Genomic DNA, 22,233 nt, shown 5'->3' on the forward strand with positions numbered 1-22,233 from the left:
CTAACACAGAGACTTGAGACTTAAAAAAAAAAACAAACTTTGAATATCAACTGCCATTTAAATAGAACTGAGCAGATTGTCAAGGCAGAGAAGGTGCTAAATGACACAGAGATTTCTGCAAATATATTATCTCTCTTAATTTACCATCAAACCATAATATAGTCACAATTGGGTAAAACTATGTACTTTCAAGCTTTCAAGCTTTTTTATAGCAATACTCCAATACAGCATCCCATAATTCCCAGTTAATAATGTTTTTATATTATAAAACATTTTCTTAGCAGATAAGAAGCATTTTCCCAGACCAGCTTGTAAGATTTGCTAAATCATAACCTGGTGAAATAAAAGAAACCGAAGTAAACAGAATTATATTCTGCTTCGTCACATACAAACCTAGTGTCTCCAAGTCTCTCATGGCTACCACATTTAACCTAAGTTTCCTTCTAAGCCATCAAACTTACCTGATGGAAACTACAAACTAGAGCTCTTGGTAACAATAGGCTTTACAGAATAAAGTATAGATGCCTGATTGCTATTCCTCTCTTGATCTTCTTAGAAATGAAGAGAAATTCAGCAATGGCTGAATTTCCATATTGCAGAATGGAATATGTACAGTACTTTGCCTGCATCTCCTTCAAAGTGGAGATGAGTAGCACCTACAAGTATTCATCACAAATTTTCCTTATGTTCCTTGCCAATGATAGTGGTCTAATTTCAGTAACATTATCTCAATATTCCCTTATGTTGACTAAATGTTTAGAATTTGTAATCATTGATTACTGCTAGTAAACATCTACAAGTTTTCATGAATCTTTTTGCCAAAATTATTCTTTGAGAAATACTTTAAAAATTAATTTCAGAAAATTTCAAAGTTTAGCATGAATTAATTTTGATATGAAGGGCTCTTTTTAGTTATTTTTTAAATAAATAACAAATATCTAGACATCCATTATCCTAATGTGTTTCAGGCACTGAGATAAGTGCTAAAGCTAAGTAAAATATGACATTTCTTTCTCATACATATCACCCATTCATGTTTTATTTAAATCCAAAATCTACTAGAAATTTTACATATTCTGTCTGAGAATAGTCTCCCAAAAAAGCAATGAAGAAACATCAGATTGCTATGACATATCCCCTAAGGGGGCAGGGGGACATGACAATTGTTATCAAAAATAATTAAATGCAATTATCTAATTTTCTAGGTAGCTCTGACTTTTGAAATGGCTCCTGTTCTGAAAACAAATATTAAGGTGTATAAACAATGCTATTTTGCATTTCAGAGACCTGGCTTACAAGTTGTCTCAGATGACCTAATTGAATTAGACGGCAAAATAATTTCATATCCTCAGTGTCAGAAAAGACAGGAAATGATGCATAAAGCCTATCTGTGAATATAAGGCACTGAGGTGGCTGAAAGAAGTAGTTGCCATTTCAAGCAGTTCATTAGTAATAAGCAAACATGGAAAAATACAACCAATGGTTCATTTACTTTATTTAATGCCTAAATACTCTAGAATAAAAATACATGGTTATAAAGTTCTTTCTAATGGAAAGCTGACTCATAATTCTATCTGCCAGTGCACTAATTAATATGGCAGTCACTCTAATATCAGACTTGGTGTCTTAGTCAGCTGGGGCTGCAATAACAAAATACCATGAGCTGAGTGGTTGAAACAAAAGAAATTCATGTTCACATGGTTCTGGAAACTGGCAGTATAATATCCAAGCTGACCTGGTCAGGTTATGGTAAGGGCTCTCTTTCTGGCTTACAGTCTGCCACCTTCTCAATGAGTCCTGAGAATGGTGGAAGGAGATCTCCAGTTTCCTCCTCTTCTTATGAGAGCACCATTTCTATTAGATCAGGGCTCCAGCACTGTGGCTTCATTTAACCATAATCACTTTCCCTTGCTCCAAGAGTCACATGGGAGATTAGGGCTTCAATGTGTGAATTTTGGGGTGCAACACAATCCTGTCTATAGCATTTAGAAAACTGGAATCAAGTATACACATCAGCAACAAAAAGTAAGTTCAAACTAGCCAATACCCATTTGCCTGGGATCCTTCTAGCTGCAGCTAAGACATAGTAATTTTTTGTTATGCAAATAAATCCATCTATGCAATTTCAAGATGTAAAGAGAGTCTCAAATCCTTTTGGCAGACTGTTGTAATTGAAAATTATACAATCAAAAATACTATAAAAAGAACTATTTATAAGGATTATAACACAAATCTCCATGTCAGTAGTCTAATCACCACTATTAGTTTATGTACAGCAAATGTAATAAAAATGATTCAAGCTTAGATACTAAAATCATCATCAAAGAGGTATTAGGCAAATGACAGTGGAATTCCCTTGTTTAAAATCTCAAGAGAGGATGGAAACAGACAACCAAGTGCATTCCTTGTCACTTTAACCTTTCTTTACTAAGCATGCACTAAACACAGTGAGAAGCACAATTTTCCTCAGATTAATCTATAAATTAGAAAGAAACTATGGCATATATATACAATGGAATATTACTCCACAATGAAGAATGATAAAATTATGGCATTTGCAGGCAAATGGATGAAATTGGAGAATATCATGCTAAGTGAGATAAGCCAATCTCAAAAAACTAAAGGATGAATGATCTCACTGATAAGCGGATGAGGACATATAATGGGGGGTGGGAGGGGTTAGCATTCAGTTTAGGGTTAGGTTTAGGGTTAGGGATAAGGAGTGTGGTAAGAATGAAGGAAAGAAGGACTGTATAGAGGGAAAAGAGGGGTGGGGGGGGTGGGGGGGAAGGGAAAAAAAATAATGAATCAAACATCATTGCCCTATGTAAACGTATGATTACACAAATGGTATGCCTTGACTCTATGTACAAATAGAGAAACAACATGTATCCCATTTGTATACAATAATAAAAAAAAAAATTAGATATAATCCTAACCAAACTTCTAGCTTAATATGTCAAAGAACTCAACAAACTCATAAGCAAATATATATAGAATAGTAGAGATCTTCATATCACAAAATCACTGAAACAGATAAACAGCACAGTAAGTAAGTGTGAAATATGTAAATAAGAAATATGTGAATATGTAAATGTGAAACACAAATGCTACACATTTGAGGGGGGGTGGTGCCAGTGAACTTAGGGGCATTCATTGCTGAGCCACATCCCCAGCGCTATTTTTTTGTATTTTATTTAGAGGTAGCGTCTCGCCGAGTTGCTTAGCACCTCAATTTTGCTGAGGCTGGCTTTGAACTCCTGATCCCCCTGCCTCAGCCTCCAGAGCCACTGAGATTACAGGCATGCACCACCACACCCAGATGAAAAATGCTACACATTTTAAAGGATACACGATATAAAAAACAGAAACATGAGTTTGGGACATGAAGTATTAGGGTAGGTGCCAAGGACAAGGAAGTGATGAACAACCACATGAAGAGAGAATAAAAGGAAGGACAACACATGGAGACATGAAAATTGGGGCTCTACAGTGAGAATGGGAGGAAGATTGTTAACTCTATTCTCCTTATTTAGAGTCATTTTTAAAATAAGAAAGTAAATAAAAATTCTCTTGTGATAAAAGAACACTTTTATCAATAAAACTTACTGACCTAGAGCATATAAATAATTACAATCAGTTTGTTACACACTAAAACAATAGCACCGGCCAATAAGTCCTTTGACAATTACATCTAAAAAACTGTGGTATATATATACACAATGGAATATTACTCAGCCATAAAAAATAATAAAATTATGGCATTTGCAGGCAAATGGATGAAATTGGAGAATATCATGCTAAGTGAGATAAGCCAATCTCAAAAAACTAAAGGACAAATGATCTTGCTGATAAGCGGATGATGACACATAATGGAGGGTGGGAGGGGGGCAAGAATGGAGGAAGGAGGAACTGTATAGAGGGATAAGAGGGGTGGGAGAGGGTGGGGGAAGGAAAAAAATAGCAGAATGAATCAAAAACTATTAGCCTAGGTAAATGTATGATTACAAAAACGGTATGCCTCTACTTCATGTACAAACAGAGAAACAAGATGTATACCATTTGTTTACAATAAATATGAATTTTAAAAAATGAAAATTGAAAAATTAGGCTTAGGTCAAAGCTACTCTTAAAGATAGGTCAGCAAAAGATTTGTGATTATATGTTCAAACAAAAAGGACGGAGGGGGAAGAAATATATTTGGAATTGCTATTATAATATAAAAGAGTATGAACAAGTAAAAGAAAATCTGGGCAAACAGGAAATTGTTTCTATATTTTGAACATGGATACAAGAGTAATAGAAAGTGATAAGAAAAATCAATTTCCTAATTACAATTACAGAAAAGCTTAAGCCATCAAACAGAAGCCGATTATATGAAAAGTACAAAAACTATATGATAAATAAAAATTTCATGCATTATTTTAACAAAGTTTTATTTTGAGATAATTATAGATCAGTATGTGGTTAGTTGTAAGAAATAGCCAGGTGTGGTAGCACATGCCTGTAATCCCAGCAGCTCAGGTGGTTGAGGCAAGAGTTCAAAGCCAGTCTCAGCAAAAGCGAGGTGCTAAGCAACTCAGTGAGACCCTGTCTCTAAATAAAAATACAAAATAGGGTTGGGGATGTGGCTCAGTGGTTGAGTGGCCCTGAGCTCAATCCCTGGTACCCACCACCAAAAAAAGAAAGAAAGAATAGAGATCTCACATGCCTTGACCTAACTTCCCCAATGATAGCATCTTGCAAAACTACAGTACGATATTACAAACTGAATGTTGATACTGACAAAATCTACCACTAAACTTGTTCTAATTTCCCCATTGTACTCATTTGTGTGTGTTTATTTGGTTCTATGCAGTTTTATCACACTTGCATAAGAGCATATATCACCACAGCCACAGGCCAAATAGTTCCCCCATCAGAATTCTTCTCATTGCCCCTTTAAAATCACATTCACTTCCCTGCTCTCACCCCATCATTAACTCATGGCAACTACTAACCTATTTTCCAATTTTTTTTCATTTCAAAAAAATTATGTCAATATGATCATACAGTATTTAACCTTTTGAGACTTTTATTCACTCAGCATAATTCTCCAGAGATCTAGCCAGGTTTTGCATGTATCAATAGCTCCAACCATTTTATTGCTGAGTAGTATTCTATGACATGCCCAAATCACAGGTGGAACCATTCACCCATTAAAGGACATCTGGGTTGTTTCCAGTTCTTGCTTATTATGAATAAATCTGCCATGAAAGTTATTGTACAGGGTTTTGTAAGAATATGTGTTTTTATTTCACTGGGAAAATACCCTATGGTGCAATTGCTTGGTCATCTGGTAACTGCATACATCACATGGGGGCTCATGTTCCTGTATTCGAGGAGGTAAATTGGCATAGTCTTTGAAAATCAAATTTACATTATTAAGAACCTTAAATATATTCCTATTCTTTGAGTCACCAAGCCCATCAAGGAATACTTAGAAGTGCAGGCATGGATTTATGTACAAAACCTATTCACCACACTAATTTATAATAAACAGTGGAAATAGAATCAATTCTAATTAACAAGAGAATGAATAATTAAATTATGGTATATCCTTATGATAAAAATCCATAGAGCTATAACAATGTCTTCAAATATGCTTACTGGCATGAGAAAAAGCTTAAACTATTAATTTAGAAAAAAAATCCAAAAAACTCTATGTACTGTAATCCCAACAGTACTTTTAAATGCACACTGAAGGCTAGAAGAAAACACAATAGCATTATGATAACATTTTCTTGGCTATGTAACTAAGAGGCAGATTTAACATTCTTCTAAACTGTGATACACACACACACACACACACACACACATACACACATTTATTTCCTAAACAGAGCAAGAAACACCTTTTGAAGCAAGACAAAAATAAAAATAAAAATATTTAACAGATCTGGCAAAAGCAACTAGTTATTTTGGGCTCAAGAAGGTCATTCATAACCATGGTTCCATGGCCATTAACAACATCAAAATCCATCTTTCCCTTCTTTCTAGATACAGGACTGTATTTCATTTTTCCTCTTGCAAATAGTATGAATATATGATGACAAAATTTTAATCGAAATTATAAAGGTCATTCTCAGGTGTCATCCACAAGCCTCCCTGCATGACACTCCATGCTCTTTATCCTCTTACATAAGCTGACATGACAGAGACCCATAAAGTCATGCATCCGCCTGGAACTCTCAATGCCTATGTAGAACAGTCTCATTCTCCTGACTTTTGCTGGGAACTGTTCTCTGAGAAATACTTCAGCTTTGCTCCAGCTATGACACATTTGTTATGTCTCTGATAGCAGCACAGCCTGTTCTAGCTCATATGACAACTCTGAGGGAAAAGGATTTGTACGAGAGTGTCAGCTGACTTCCGGACACAAGGACAGATTGTGCCTGTGTTGTCCACGAAATCCAAAATGTCCTCCAGGGGTGCCACTGTTAAGATGCAGGCATAACTGCCTTACACATAATTTCAGTAAGTATTTGGTAAAGGAAAAAAGAAAGGGAAGGAGAAAAAAGGTGGAGTAAAGTGGAGAGGGGCACATGAAGAAGGAAAGTCAACTCTCAGGTACGAAGGATAATAAATATACTGAACATAAGTTGTACTACTTAAAAATGGTTGCCCAAAGCTAACCTTGATAAATACATTAAAGATAAAAAATGCATTAAAATGTCTTAAGTTCTCACAATGACTACTTCTACTGAAGAATATTAGAAGATGGAACCAAAAGTAAAAGCTAATTCTTGACCATCCAGGGGAAAAAAATATTTTCACCACTTGGTTAAATCTCTCCAAATACTAACCATCAATAATATTAGCTAATTTTTATGCTAGTTCTCTTCCTCCCTTCTCCTCCTACTCTGAAAAGGTATCAATTAGCAAGGAAATAAATAATAAACATAAACAGCAGAAGTTAAAGCTCAGGATTTAGATAATCCTCAGATTTGATATTCATCCCTTAAATGCCCAAACATTAGTTTTGCATGTAAATTACAATTAAAAATCCCAAGGTCTGTGAGGCTTGAGAATTTCACAAAATGATACCAAGTTTTATGTATAACATCTAACGCTTAGGTTCTTCTATCAAGAAAGAAAGACTGCTTTTTTCTTGTATAAACATGAGTATGTTTTGGAAATATATATAAGAAGTTCTTTTTAAAGTGAACTATTGAAAGTTATTCATAATACATAAATTAATTATGAATTTAGAGATTTCTAAAATAAAATTTGAAGTTACATATGGTCATTTAGATTATATTTTGGATGGCAAAACTATCAAATATCCTAATAGATTTCAATTAATCACTTGCATCTAATTAGTTGCTCTAATTATTGAATCCACATAGAATGTTTTAAAAAACAATTAGGTTTATTATTAAAAATTAGTCTGAGGACTGGGTGTGATGGCCATGTAGTCATTCCAGCAATTGGGGAAGTTCAGGCAAAAGGATCACAAGTTTGAGGCCAGCCTCAACAACTGAGAGAGACCCTGTCTCAAAACAACACCAACAAAAAGAGCCAGGATGTAGCTCAGCGGTAAAGAACCCCTGGTTTCCATCCCCAGTATCAGGGGAAAAAATCCTTAGTAGAAATCCAAAACTGCAGGAAATTTATACTCCATAGTCACTTGCCTAATACTGATTCTTTATTCCTCCTGCAAACTAACTACTACGAGAAAATAAAAATAAATGAAAGTTTCATATTCAATGTCACCTGAACTCTACATACCATATAGCTCATTTTAACTCACAGATTTATTAATTCATAACTAAATTCCACATCAACTCCCTTTTTTTAAAACCAGTTCTTAATGCAAATCCATCCTCAAAAACATAAGGTTCAATTTTCTTTAAAGCAATCTTCAAAGATAAGAACTTTGCTCTCTATTTAAAATATATTAAAAATACCTGTATAGCCATTTACTGTTTCATGAATCTTCCCACCCTTTTTAAAACAAAACTGTAAAGAAAGCCAAAATTCCATCTGAACCCAAGCCTTTACTTCTGTCCCATATATTCTCTTGTTTAAAATAATATTCCTCCCAGAACCATAGAAGCAGATGAAAGGAACAGTGTAAATCTCTATTCTAGGGTATTTTCTACTACAGACACTCATGAACTGAATTTTTCTATTTAATTTGAGAAAACTGCTCTGGGGTGAGGTCTGTATGAAATCATAGTGAAGTTTTGAGAAGCTCTATCCAACAGATACAGTAATTAAAGGTCCTAACAGTACTTGGATGCTGTATAATGCTGATGAAATAACCCACATAGAGAAATAGTATAGTGCTGTGTGAAAAGGAAATTCTTAACTGTGCTCTTTAGTGAAACTTCTTGTTTCTCAGTGTAAAGTTATCTGCACACAGCATCAGAACAATTAGCTGTTCAGTGAAAAGCACTGTCAACCAGCTCGGAGTTTGATCTGCCTACTTCCAAATCTATATGGACTTCTATCATTAAATTTCTCTTAACAACCAAGTAGTTTTGCATCATATAAGCACAATCTATTTGCCTTTGGCAAACACACTCTGGAGACAACCACCAAAGCTAGAGAAACACGTTGGCTTTAGACACTGTACCAGTATTCTACACATAGCTACAAATATAAGGGAATGCTGTACTTATATTGTGGGATAGTTTTGGGGTTTTTTTCCCAAAATAATCAAATCTGAAAGAACCCAAATATTTTGACACAATTTGTACTGATTTATGAAATGTGTCCACACACAGACACACACACACACACACATACAAGCAATCAAAGTGCAGCTCTTCAAAATATAAGAACAATAGCAAAGTAAGGCTAGACAGGTATACACTTATTTGTCATGTAAATTTGTAAGCGTGATCTACCTCATCTCAAAACTATTTAAATTAAAATACTTAACTTCATTCCATTAAATTATCCTTAATTAACTTCCAAATAGATCTATAGGGAAGAGATCCAATACTTAAGGGCCAAATTTCTTTGCCACAACATGGAAAGAGTAATCTTATTCAGTACTGTTCAACATGAATAACTTGGACAAAGACTAGAAGAATGCTAAGTTTTGTTGAGTTCTTGATTTTTATCAGGAAATGGTAAGGGGAAAAAAGGGGGAGGGTAGATACAAAATATTTAGTTGGAGACACAGGCAGATAAAACAAGTAGTAACTTCCTAGTGGCATGTCACACTGGATGCTACAGGAGCATAAAGTAACTTACCCAGGTTTTCATCCAGAGACATGCCCTTCACACCACCCCTTGTATGTCATAACAGGCATCTACCCACAGTTCCACTTCTGCATAATACACTTTTATAGAGACCAGTTATGATTCGGATGTGAGGTGTCCCCCAAAAGCTCACATGTGAGACAATGCAAGAAGGTTTGGAGGAGAAATGATTGACTTATAGCTTTAACCTAATCAGTGAATTAATCCCTAATGGGATTAACTGGGTGGTAACTGGAAGCAGGTGGGGTGTGGCTAGAGGAAGTGGTTCATTGCGGGCATAGACATGGGGTATATTTTGTATCTCTGCTTCCTGATCATCATGTGAGCTGCTTCCCTCTGCCACACTCTTCCACCATGATGTCCTGCCTCACCTTGAGCCCCAAGGTATGGAGCCAGTCACTATAGACTGAAACCTCTGAAACCATGAGCCCCTAAATAAACCTTTCCTCCTCTACAGTTTTTTCTGTTTGGGTCTTTCAGTTGCAGCAGCAAAAAAGCTGACTAAAACACCAGCAAAATTCAGCTGCAAAATTACTGTAGTGCAATCAGAAATGGTATTAACCACCAAATGGGCTCTTGTTTAGTTTAGCCCTATCATCTTGTAATGTCTTCAGTCAATTGGTCGTGTCTGTGTTTGATTTTGAAGCACTTTAAGGACATTACTAGACAGGTCCATTAAGTACTAATATAATGACAATATTAAATTTCTTATAAAAAAGAAATAATGGAAAATTTTTTAAAAGATAGCATTTTAAAAATTGAAAATCTGAGAAAACTAAGACAATTGCATTGATATTTGGAATTGTCCAATTGTTAAAAGCATTTTAAAGGACAAAATAGGAATAAAGGGACTTCTAGTTTTAGCTCTGACATGTAAAGAACTTGCAAGCTGTCATTCTATTTTCCAACAAGAAAAAAGATGAACAAAAAGTCAACAACTTTCCTTGGATCAAACAATATAAACAAGAAAACGTGGACTGAAATATTTCCTGCTGAAATTTTAAGAAACCAACCTATACTTCTATATCTAGCAATCCTGCTCAAGTAAAGGAGAAATAAAGACTTTCTTCAACAAATAAAACTGAGGAAGTTAATTGCTGATATACCTATATGGTGAGAAATGATAAAAGGAGTTACTTAGAGAAAAGAAAATGATATAGGTCAAAAACTTACATCTATATGAAGAAAGAGAGTGGGAGAAAGAATAAAAGTAAAATAAAATCCTTTATTTTACATAATAGACACATTTTCAAAGTAATAATAGCAACAATGCATAGTGTGATCATAATATGTGGATTACAGAATATGAATAAGTAAAATGAATGACAGCAATGTTATAAGGAATAGAGAGGGAAGAATTTGGTATATTCTATAAGGATTTGCACCACCTATAAAGCATTATAGTGTCATTTGAAAGTGGACTTAGATTATTTGTAACTAGATATTGCAAAAGCATTGTAACCACTAAGCATAGGTCACAATGATGAAAAATGCCATGTTTTTGCAATTCACAATTTACCATCAAGAAATGAAAACATTTTTGAAGATGTAACTAAAACCTCACATACTTGTGAGTTTGATGTTAATCCCAGGTAAAAACTTATTCAAGGGGTTAGGAATATAGATTAGTGGTACACCACTTGCTTAGTATGCACAAGACCCTTGGTTCAATTACCAACAACACAGGGTTGGCGGGACACTTATTCAAGAACAGGAAGGAAACATAGTGACTGCCTTGCTGGGGATTCAGTGACTAGAACTGAAGTCACTTCACTTCTGGAGATCCTCAAGAAAAAGAAACAGTTGCTGCAACCCAATTTTTATATAGATGAAGCAGGTAAACCTGGTTTTAAGATTTTATACTATGAATATACTTCAAATTTCACACCTGTTTGTTGGAAAGGCATGTGAGCATAACAACTTGAAATCCCTTCACAGCCACTATGGATTTAGGAACAACAGAAAAACAGCCTCTGGGACCTAATCTGAAATATAAGAGTGTCTGTGTACACAGCAATATTTTTGTATCATGGTTACTTCCATTTTTACTATGATAAAAATAATAAATAACAGCATAAAGGGGAATGAGGGCACCCAGGAGAACAAGATACATAAAGAACACAATTAAAATGCACTAAAATCAACACACAAATCTGTGATTCTGTTTAGGAAAACAGCTTTCTCAACACTGCTCACAAGCAACATTCCTTTGATCAAGGCAGAAAAAACAAAAGATTTATTTAACAATTTAGTCAAAAGCGCCATATACTTTTTTGGTTAAATATTAAATTTAGACTACTTTGAAAATCATAAATGACAGCAGCTGTTACATCAATCCTGTTTATTATCAGTTTTAGTTGTGCAGAAAGAGATACATTTGTTTAGCAAAAACTAAAAATATCATGGCTGCAAAATTATCAGCCTATGTAAAATAAGCGTCATGACTTACTTTCTCTAACCCTTGTTGGCAAAATGGAGATGATATCACCCATCTCATTTGGTTATTGTGAGAAAAAGTGTAAGTAATAACACAGCAGGCAGCCCCAAGCCTGGTTCACACTGTAGATATCATCAGTTACCTATACAGGAGTGATTTCAAGATATCCTCTATGCTTCTGCTTCATGAAAGATTTTTGCCTACCAGATGAACCACATTTTAACTAGAGTGAAATACAATTTCAAGAACACATGTACATATACTTATATATACTTTTTAGGTAAGTGTAGCAAAGTAAAATTTACTTTAAAAAAGGTAAGGCAGCAAATTAGTGCAGTAGGGTTCTCTCCTGTTTTTAATCTACTGTTAATTAAGCAGTCTCATTGATTCAGTTCAGATATATCCTAGTTACAGATATCATCACAAGAAATCCTGGGTTGAGTGTACTCTTGCTATGAAAGGCAACTAATATAAAATTCATAAACCATTGCAGAATTAAAACATGATGTTGATATGGAAAAATTACTGAATGTTCAAGCCAGAGATTGAAAAAGTCAAATTCAATCATTTGTAAATTGATTTTTGAAATATTTAATGAAGATCTATGATGTAATTAAAATACTGTCCTAGGAACAAACTGGTAATACAAGATGCAAAACAAAATAATCAGGCTTTACTTTCATGGTACATCTTAGGACCAAAGACAAAGAAATAAATCATTACAGATGTTTGTAAACAGTGCTCTGAAGAAAATAAACAGAGCACTGGGACTGGGCCATTTCTGCTTTCTGCAAATTAGTAGAAGGTCTTGCTGAGTTAATATTGGAATGTGAGCACTAAGAAAGAGGCAGTCATGAAGTGGCAAGGAAAGAGTAGTTCAGACCAAACAAGCAGTATGTTCAAAGGCCCTCTAACAAAAGGAAAGAGCTTGGCATATTAGGAGACGATGCAAGGCCAGGGTGACTGGAGGAGGGTAAGGTAGAGAGGGGACAAATCAAGAGACTGGGAGGGAAACAGCAGCAGTATTGGGCAATGCTCTCAGAAATTTTTGGTACCTTGGGCACACTAGCAATGAGATTCTTCTACAAATATTATTTTTAACATTTTTATAAAATAATTTCAACCTCATTAAAATACTGAGTAGGATCTAAGTGTTTATTCCTAGCTCAGAGCAGAGAAGGAGAAATGAGAGTGTGATACCCCTGAATACAGACCTTACTCAGCGGCCCTTCTGCTGATCACCAGTTCTCCCTGGAGGGACAGTTGCTACATGGAACCTCTGTTGTGATGGAGCACACTACAGTGAAGCTTTGCCTCTAACTACCTGTACCCTTTCTGGAAAAATCTCAGGCAAATGCAATTTTTTCCACTTATTACATTGGTAATGCATTCCTGAACCCCTTATAGAGTCCCTGGCGACTGTCTAACTTGCCTTTAATTCTGCTCAAGAAAATATCTTACCCAATACACTATTCTTCAACAATTAAATAATAAATAATTCTGTATATTTACTTGTAAAGAAGTAACAAAACCCAATTTGTTTGCTTCTGCTTCCTTACCATGGACATTAACCATACATATACAAACATAAATCCTCTCTCTTTCTCACTCTGTCTCTCACACACACACTATCACAGATATTTCGGTCAGGGGAGAAAAAGAAAATTTGAATTTGAAGAAAAAAGTCGTAGTAACAAAACCTTTGAACTTCCTAGGATCATTCACAAAGAACTGAAGACAGAAACCAAGCAATTATTGTACACAATTCTCCTAATGACCAATTAAAAATATTTTAATAGCTTTTCATCATTCTTTGCAATCAATTAATTCTGGGGTAGTCACTAACTCAAGTGTAAAATGTACCTAATATCTCAAATCATCAGTATTAGAAAGCAAACAAAATCTTGATTTATCATTGGTAGGTATAATCAACTTCAAAATGAATATTTTCAAAATCCAGAATTTAATTTAAACTTGATATTACTCATGGTATGTAACCCAGTAATTGTTCCCTGAGTATTTATTCTTTCATAGAACACTATATTAAACTCATTTATGATCTATTAAATTGAACTTCTAAGTATCAAATACTATGTAAGATGGTGGATATGCCTAGATGGATCAAGAAGGCACTCTCTCTCCCTGCATGGACCTTTTGATCTAATTGTTGAACCAAAAGTAGATTAGTTAAACAAACATAAGAATATATAATCACAAATTGGTATAAGTTGGTTGAATGGTACAAATTTTCATTTCTAAGATGAATAAGTTCTGGAGTTGAATGCATAGCATGTGCCTAGAAACAATCCTGTGTTATATACTTGAAACCTTCTGAGCATAGGTCTTACAATGTTCTCACCATCACCACCAAAGATCACTTGGGTGACAGAGTAACTAATTTGACTACAATCATTCCACAATATATATGCTGTCATGTGTACATCTTAAATATATACAATTTTAATTTTACTTGAATCAGTTGGACACAAATTGGAATAAATGCACAAGTAAAGTAGTCAAGGAAGACCTCATCAAGGAGACCACATGTCAGCTTAGATTTGAGGAATAAAAAAAGAGTCAGCAATGCTAAAAAGAGGTGAAAGAGTTTTCTAGGAATCAGGAAGAGTATATCCAAAATCTCTGAAGTAGAAGAGAGGTTTACAAACCAGGATGTGGCTTAGTGATAAGGCACCACTGGGTTCAGTCCCCAGTGCCAAAGAAAGAAGAAATAAAAAGAAGGGAGAGGAGAGGTTGTTTAATGTTTATTTAAACATTATCTCTACTGATATATTCACAGGGACAACTGTGAAGACACCCAAGGAAATATTAAAAATATTTAAAATTATTAAACATTAAAAATATTAAAAATATAAAAATATGTTAAAAATTGAGATGCATTAAAACCAAAGTTCAACCAACTATCAGTTGATTTATTAGGCTAAAGTATATCCTTGATGAATTAGCTCACATCTAAGCTTAAAAAATCTCTGAGATATACAGTTTTTTACAAACTGTAAACATAGATAGTATATATTTAGGGATATATACATCAGTAAAAGTCACTAACCAAACACACACACACACACACACACACACACACAACACCACCAAACTCAGAATAGTTATATCTTGATGAATGGAATGGTATAAAACTGGGAGATAAGGCAAGACAGTGGATTTATGGAATTTCCAGTACACAATTGGGAATATTTCAAATGTTACATTAGGCAGTGAATTCACAGGTCATTATTTTATTTTAATGCATTATAATTTGCATTTATACTATAAATAAGTTATGTCCTTTTGTCTACACAAAATATTAAATAATAAAAATACAAAGAAAAGTTTCTAATGTTTTTTTAATTATCTTCAAAAAAGACCTATTCCTATCATTGAAAATTTTGCTTGATCTGGATTAAAATTAATCTTGTGATCACACTTCTAAGGAATGAGCAAAATACACAAAGGAAAGAAAATAAAAACTCTAATTTCTTAATTTAATTGTGTTAATTATTATTAAGATTTGCTAAATTTTAGTTTATGTTTTAAAACCAGATTGGCTCTTCAAATCCAAATTAACAATTCTTTGGGGAAGCTCAAAGTAATATATTACAAGCAATTAATAATCTAGTGTTTTGCAAATACTTTAAAATCCAGTTATATACTTTTAAATGCCTGGCACATAATATGTGCTCTATAGCTTATGAATGAATTAAAAATATAAGTAAAATAATGAATGAAATCACCAATTGCTATAAAGGAGTAGAAAAACTTTTCAAATTATTTTTGATCATTGTTTCTTTTTGCTCACTACTTACTGTTTAAAGTCTTCCTCAAACACTAAGAGTGGGGTGGATGGGAGAGAGATACAGAGAGACACAGGATGAAAGGGGAAGAGGAGGGAACAGGAAGGGAGGAATTGACAAAAAGAGAAGGGGGAGAGATACTATCTTTTATTTAAAAGTAGTCTGGAATCTTATTCTATAATACTATACTATAATTTTATAATTATTCTATAATATTATACTTTAATTTTTTTCTACAATTTCTGGTTTCCACTTTTCTGAAGTTTGAGATGCTTATCTAAATCAATCCAGTATTCTTTTCCTTGGCTATTATGAACTCTAGCTAAACATGATCATTTTCTCCCAAGATTCATCACTTTCATTTCTACAATCATCCTTAGCAAGGAAAATGTCAAGAGAATCAGTCCATCAACTTCCAAAATTTATTGCTGAAGTTCTAAAAGATGGAACTTTGAACAAAGGAACTGAAAATGTGTATCAGGTGCTCTGCCTCTGCTTTCAGCTGAATTGCCAAAAGACTGTCTACTGACGTCTGAAAATCTGCAGTGCCTATACATACCTACCTTTGTGCTAGGTAAACAGTTTTGGTGAGGATGGCATCAGTTATATATTTAGTATGTAAATTTCACACCATTTAGTATGTGCTCCCAGGGAACCATCACTCTATCTCTTTAACTGCACCCATAATGCTTTCATGTTTTTGATTAATCAGTTTACATAGAGATGGACTTCCTTACTAGTTGTTTCTCTTAGATCTGATTTCTAAAACAAAGTCTACTTTTCCATTGGGTCATATGCTGCTAAGTATTAGTGATGCTACTCATGGGACCATACTGTATTAAATATCCTATTTCAATTCACTAACTAAGAAACAGGTATCAGTGTGTATTTGTCAGAAGTTGTTCTTGAATCTTTTTCTCAGCTGCTTTTTCCTATGAATCACTCACAGTACAGGGACATTTTCTTTCTATGCCTCCCAACATCTGGTTTTCCAAATTTGTCTGTGCTTCATTCATAATTACCACCTTAAATGTTAATTAAAAGCCTTGTGATTAGGTCATTAAGTAGGCTCCTGACCACACTTCTTGGAACCCTTGCAAGCTGTACTCTATTCCTTTGTAAAACATCATTCACTGTTATCATGGGCTATGGTGTACAGATTGCATCCCGCTCTTCAGCACCATTTACACATCTGTCTCTTCACATTTCTTCTTGTCCTTTGACAGGGACTTGCCTTTGCCTGGCACAAGAAACTAAGAACATTTTTTATATATGGGGTTCTTTGATCTGTAACTACCATATGGCTCCCTTGAATTACAGCAATGATCAGTCATCAATGGTGATGATTCATTCCCAAGAAGAACTGTGTATTCCTGTCTTTCTTGCTGGGATGATATTTGGCTGCCACCATGGCTCTCAAAAAAGAAATCACATACCATCACTGGTGTCTCTCTTTTCTAGAGTTAAAGGATCCCTAATAAATGTTAGTGTTCATAAAGCCTTTGATGAGAGTCATTGAATGAGGGCTTCAGTATTAGGGCCACAGATGTGATTCTGTAGTTTGGTATAGAATGAGGGATATAAGGAAATGTCTTTAAATTTCCTCATTTGTAAAATAAAATAATTCAAACCTCAGAGTACTGTTGTAAGAATTAACACATCCACAATTTTAGACCTATCATTGCTGGGCTCCTGGAATATACTTAGTACATGTTGAATGAATTAATGCTTTGACCAAGAGCAAGCTAATATGCTTCATTCCCTACATCCCTATTCTTTTAGTTTATTCCTATTCCTTCCATTTTTCAACCTCTTATTCCAAGACCAATTCAAACACATGACTGGTGATAGTGTTCAGCAGACAGCAGTGGTCCACATCAGGGCTGGTCACTCAGATGCCTCCCTTGGTGACCATCCCCACCATGTCTCAGGTTAATCTTCACTTTTTATGGCTCCTGAAAATTGCCTGTTTGCTGCAGCTGTTCAACTCTGGGCTGCTAAATTTGTCTGAACACCAGCTTTTTGTCAGGCTGACTGCTCCCATATGCTAAACTCTGCTACATGTTAAGGATCATTTCTCTCAGAGGAATGTCAACAAAATCTACCTAGGCAAATGGATCTCTTACACACAAAGTTGCTTGGGCGATTTATCTCCCATTCTGCCAGCTGAGTAGGCTCCCATCCTGTTGAGTCCCAACTTAAAAGTCTTTGTGTTACCTTGAAAATTATAAAAATCTTTCTTAAAACAACAAGTGTGTAGCACATTTATTTTTAACAATATTATTCATCTTTATTATTGTTTTATTTAAAATTTACCAATAAATGTTAGAAATGTTTAATCATAAACCTTACTGGTTTTATTTTTTTTATCTGACTACTTATTTGATCCTTTTAATTTTTTATTAAAGTATTATAATTATACATAGTATTTGGGTTCATACATACAAGAAATTTGATTTCAATTCCAAGTCCCCCTCCACTTTACTTTCCCTCCTCCCTCCCCCTTTCCTCCCTCTTCTACCCTACTGATCTTCCTTTCACTCCTGGTATTTTTGATTGGTACTTTCTACTCTGTGTGTGTGTGTGTGTGTGTGTGTGTGTGTGTGTGTGTGTGTGTGTGCATAGAACATGATTCTGTTAAATTCATTACATATTTCTTCCCTTCTTTTCCTTCCTCCCTTACTCTCGTTCTCCTACTCCACTGATCTTCCCTGTATCATTGTATCTGCTCCCCTCCCCAACTGCCTTCTTTCCCTTATTGTGCTCTAGCTTCCACATGTGAGAGGAAACATTTGATCCTTGTTTTTCTGAATCTGGCTTATTTCACTTAGCATGATGTTCTCCATTTCTATATATTTAGAGGCAAATGCCATTATTTCACTTTCCTTTATGGCTGAGTAAAACTTCATTTTGTAGATATGCCACATTTTCTTGACCCATTTATCTACTGACAGGCATCTGAGTTGATCCCATAATTTGGATATTGTGAATGTGCCGCTATAGACACCAAGGTGACTGTATTGCTGTAGTATGCTGAATTTAGTTCTTTTGGATAAATACAGAGGGGTGGCATAGCAGGGTCACATGGTGATTTCATCCTAGTTTCCTGAGGAAACCCCACACTGCTTTCCAAGTGATTATACTAATTTGCAGTCCCACCAACAATGTATGAGTGTACCTTTTCCCTCACATTCTCTTCAGCATTTGTTTTTATTCATTTTCTTGATAACTGTCATTCTGACTGAAGTGAGATGAAATTTGTGGATAGTTTTGACTTGTATTTCTCTGGTTGCTAGAGTTGTTTAACTTTATTTGTTCTAATTAGTCATACTTTTTTCATACATTTGTTGGCCATGTGTTTCTCTTTTGAGAAATTTCTGTTTAATGCCTTTGACCATTTATTGATTGGGCTGTTTTGACACTGATTTTTTTGAGTTCTTTGTATATTCTGGATGTTAATCTCCCACCAGAGGGAAAGCCAGCAAAGATGTTTCTTTCCCATTCAGAAGGTTCTCTCTTTATTCTCATGTTTTCTTTACTGTGCAGAAGATTTTTAATTTTATGGCATACCATTTATTGACTTCTGTTTTATTTCTAGAGTTTAAAGGGGTCTTGTTGAGAAATTTGGTGCCTATGCTTATATAATGGAGTTTGACTGTTTTCTTCTAGCATTTTCAAGGTTTCTGGTATAATTCTTTAGTCTTTGAGTCATTTTGCTTTGCCTTTGCAGGACAAAAGACACATCTAATTTCATTATTCTACATATAAATATCATTTTCCCAGCAGCATTTGTTGAAAGAAGACTGTCTTGTCTCCGACATACATTTTTTGGCAACTTTGTCAAGTATCAGATGACAGTGAAGTATATGGGTTTGTCTCTGTGTCTTCTAATCTGTTCTGTGGTCTTCATGTCTATGTTGATGCCAATACCACACTGTTTTTGCTACTATACCTCTGTAATATAATTTCAGATCAGGTATTGTGGATACCTCCTGCATTACTTTTCTTGTTCAGAATCTATTTTGCTATTCTGAGTCTTTTATTCTTCTACACGAATTCAAGGACTATATTTTCTTGTTTTGTGAAGGATGTCATTGGTATTTTGATGAAGATTGCATTGAATGTGCCTATTGCTTTTACAATATGGTCATTTTGACAATATTAATACTACCTATCCAAGAATATGGGAGATCTATCTTCTAAGGTCTTCTTCCATTTCTTTTTTCTATGTTCTATAATTTTCATTGTAGGTATCTTTCAACTTCTTGGTTAGATTAATTCCCTGGTTGTTGTTGTTGAGGATATTGTTAAAGGGATGGTCTTCCTGAATTTTTTCCTCAGTTGAACAACTGTTGAATTATATAAAAGCTTTAGATTTATGAATGTTCATATTGTATTCTGCTACTTTGCAAAATTCATTTATTACCTCTAGAAGTCTTCTGGTGAAATTTTTTTGAGTCTTCTAGATATAAGTAATGTCATTAGCAAACAATGACAGTTTGACTTTTCCTATTTATATCACTTTAATTTCCTTCTCTTCCCTGAATGCTCTGGCTAGAGCTCTGAGAACTATATTGACAAGAAGTGGTAAGAGTGGACATACCTATCTCATTCCTGATTTTTAGAGGAAAGACTTTCAGTTTCTCTCCATTCAGTATGATGGTGCCTTTGGTTTGCTGTATATGACCTTTATAATGTTAAAGTAAGTTCCTTCTATCCCTAGTTTCTCCTATTTTTTCTTTCTTTTTTTTTTTTTTTTTTTTTTTTTTGGTGGTACTGGGGATCGAACCCAGGGCCTCATGCTTGCAAGGCAAGCACTCTACCGACTGAGCTATATCCCCAACCCCTCTCCTATGTTTTCAACATGAATTGTTCTGTATTTTATCAAAGGTCTTTTTTACATCTGTTGAGATGATCATATGGTTCCTGTTCTTAATTCTATTTAAGTGGTGAATTAAATTTCTTGATTTGCATATATTGAATCAAGTTTTCATCCTTGGGAATGAAGCCCACTTGGTCATGGTATATTATCATCTTAATATGTTTTTGAATGTAGTTTGCTAATATTTTATTAAGGATTTTTTGCATCTATATTCATCAGGAAGATTGGTCTATAGTTTTCTTTCCTAGATATATCTTTGGCTTTTTAATCAGGGTTATACTCAGCACATTTGTTTTATAAAGTTTAAGATATTTAAATAGTTATCTTAGTGAGGATGTGGGCGGAAAGGTACACTCATACATTGTTGGTGGGACTGCAAATTAATGTAACTACTCTGGAAAACAGTATGGAGATTCCTTAAAAGACTAGGAATGGAACCACCATATGACCCAGTTATCCCACTCTTTGGCATTTTCCAAAAGACAAAAATCAGCATACTATAGCAATACAGTTACTTCAATGTTTACAATAGCACAATTCACAATATCCAAATTATGGTATCAGTTCAGATGTCTAAAATAGATGAATGGATCAAGAAAATGTGGCATATCTACACAATGGAGTTTTACTCAACCATAAAGAAGAATAAAATTATGGCATTTTCTGGTAAATGGATGGAAAGGAGAACAACAAGCTAAGTGAAAGAAGCTAGACTCAGAAAACCAAGGGTCAAATGTTTTCTCCCATATGTGAAAGCTCTAGAGCACAATAAAGAAAAGGAAGGGGGATCAAATATCACAAAGATATAGAGAATGTCAGAGGAGTATAAGAAGGTGAGAGTGAGGGAGAGAGATGAGAAAAGAGAAAATATGGAATGAATTTAACAAAGTAATGTTATATGCATATATGAATATACCTCAGGGAATTTCACCTTTATGTATATGTAGAAATACCAAATGAAAATAAATAAGTAGGACAGTAGAATGAAACAGACATTACTACCCTATATACATGTATGATTTTACTACTGGTATGACTCAGCACCATGTACAGTCAGAGGAATGAGAAGTTATGCTCCATTTGTGTACAATGGGTGAAAATGCATTCAATTGTCATGTATAAGCAATTAGAACAAATACAAATAAATAAATGGGCAAAAGGAAGATCAGAAGAGTAGAGGAGGCATATACAGGGTGGAAGGAGGGGAGGGAAAGGGGCAAAAGAGGATTGAAATCAGAATTCTTGCATGTATGACTTTGTCAAAATGAACCCACTGCTATCTGTATACCACCCTAATGCTCTAATAAAAAATAATTATCGTATAAGTGGACATACCTTTATAAAAAATTTGAGTAGAAGTGAGACAGAAGAGTAAAAATCTGTCCTTGAAAACTGTTCAATATTTGTTTATGTAGGACAGTTATTCATAAGAAAAAATTACTAGTGGTAAAAACCAGGACACAAATATCTCTGAGCCTGCTTTCTTGGCCCAGTAAAATTTTAAAACAAAGGCAAAACTTTCAAGAGAAAAATGAAACCAGTGTTTAGCTAGAAAAGTATTACAATCCAATAATTACTCTAGCTATTTCTTCCCTTTCATTTATATTTACCAAGAAAAGGCAAGGAATTTTTCCCATTGAAAAATCAGATAAAATGAAATTAAAAGGGGATTAATAATGGGGACATTGTGATCCAGGCACAAGTCAATGTCAGCAGGGCTCTTTGCCAGGAGTCTGAGAACAGGGAAGGTGCTGGTGGCACAGTCCATTCACTCATTCAAGTTTTCACTTCATGGCATTTATTGATTTTTCTTTTCCCCACAGCTATATTAAGATACAATAGACAAGTAAAAT

The 22,233-nt window shown here is 34.5% G+C and overlaps 1 protein-coding gene and 1 non-coding gene across 3 annotated transcripts in view; both read right to left on the minus strand.

Moving 5' to 3' along the window:
• Positions 1–22,233, minus strand: part of Gucy1a2 (guanylate cyclase 1 soluble subunit alpha 2) — a 295,914-nt gene that overhangs the window by 189,911 nt on the left and 83,770 nt on the right. The window lies entirely within an intron of this gene.
• Trnaa-ugc (transfer RNA alanine (anticodon UGC)) lies at positions 20,267–20,339 on the minus strand. Its single transcript has one exon. It is a non-coding gene; the product is annotated as a tRNA-Ala (tRNA).

This window comes from Sciurus carolinensis, chromosome 11, assembly GCF_902686445.1.
Source record: "Sciurus carolinensis chromosome 11, mSciCar1.2, whole genome shotgun sequence".
NCBI classification, from domain to species: domain Eukaryota; kingdom Metazoa; phylum Chordata; class Mammalia; order Rodentia; family Sciuridae; genus Sciurus; species Sciurus carolinensis.